Source organism: Aplysia californica, unplaced genomic scaffold, assembly GCF_000002075.1.
Source record: "Aplysia californica isolate F4 #8 unplaced genomic scaffold, AplCal3.0 scaffold00127, whole genome shotgun sequence".
Classification (NCBI taxonomy): Eukaryota; Metazoa; Mollusca; class Gastropoda; order Aplysiida; family Aplysiidae; genus Aplysia; species Aplysia californica.
The window spans coordinates 633,635-634,798 of NW_004797397.1; positions in this window are offsets into that span (position 1 = coordinate 633,635).

Below are 1,164 nucleotides of genomic sequence, written 5' to 3' on the forward strand. Positions count from 1 at the left end.
AAGAGAGTAACAAACATAAAAAAGAAGAAGGGGAGATAAGGACGATAGATGTTTGGTAGGAAAGAAGGAGCAAACCACACCAGAGCACCCGCCAACCACCCATTGTCTTGTGGTGGAAATGAGCTAAATTCATTAACGAAATTGAATAATGTAATGCATGCGATGCATAATTTTTTTTTATATACCCTTGATATCGTTCTTCTGTTAGTTTGCCACTCAAACGCTGCAAACGTACAGGTTTTAGAAATGACATCTTCCCCAATATAATAGCAGGTCCCTACGTATTTGTATACAAAAACAATATAGCTCTTACCATTAGTCAACTGACGGCCCAGTCTAATATTTGGGCGGGTGGTTGGCGGGTGCTCTAGTGTGGTTTGCTCCTTCTTTCCTATCAAACATCTATCGTCCTAATCCCTCCTCCGTTTTTGTGTATGTTACTCTCTTGTAACACCCTAATCTTCGGCACTTATATGACCTTATTGTGCTGCAAGAGCTGTAACAATCTTATTAAAACAAAAAGTAATGTTTGGGACCAGTCCTTAAAAATAAAGTACACACCGGTACATGTCCCTGTATCATGACCTATAAGTGGTTATACAAGGTCGTGGGTTCGAACCACGTCAGGGGCCCGACCTTGTGTGCTTGGGAAATATACTTTTCACTAATTTTCCACCTATCACCTTGATGGCACCCAGCAATAGACAGCGACATATCTTGTCTGTTTCTTTTAGTTTAAGTAGTTTAAGTGCGTGCTTTCTTCATCTTGCACTGTATGCCTCCCGGGAAGCTTTTTAAAAAAAAAGTGTTTTACGGCGCTCGTATCTGCATTAGGTCATATGAGCGCGCGGGACACATTAATTATAAACACTTTTCAGCTGGTAGAAAATTTTGAATTCAGCCCGGGTGGCGGCCGAAGCCTACTCTTATTCTTACTTATCTATTTTAGGACCACCTAGGGATCTTTAACGTGCGCAACTTTCACACGGGGCCTCCGAGATTTTTCCCCCTTATCCGAGAAGACTAGAGGTGTTAAATCTTACTTACCTACCATAAGATCACGGGTGCGGACGAAAGACAGGTGAGAAGCAGTCGAGGAGTAACAGTAAAAAGGTTGCAGAAAGAGTCAGGGGCCCAGAAGAGAGGGTAACGGGGAAAATGGGG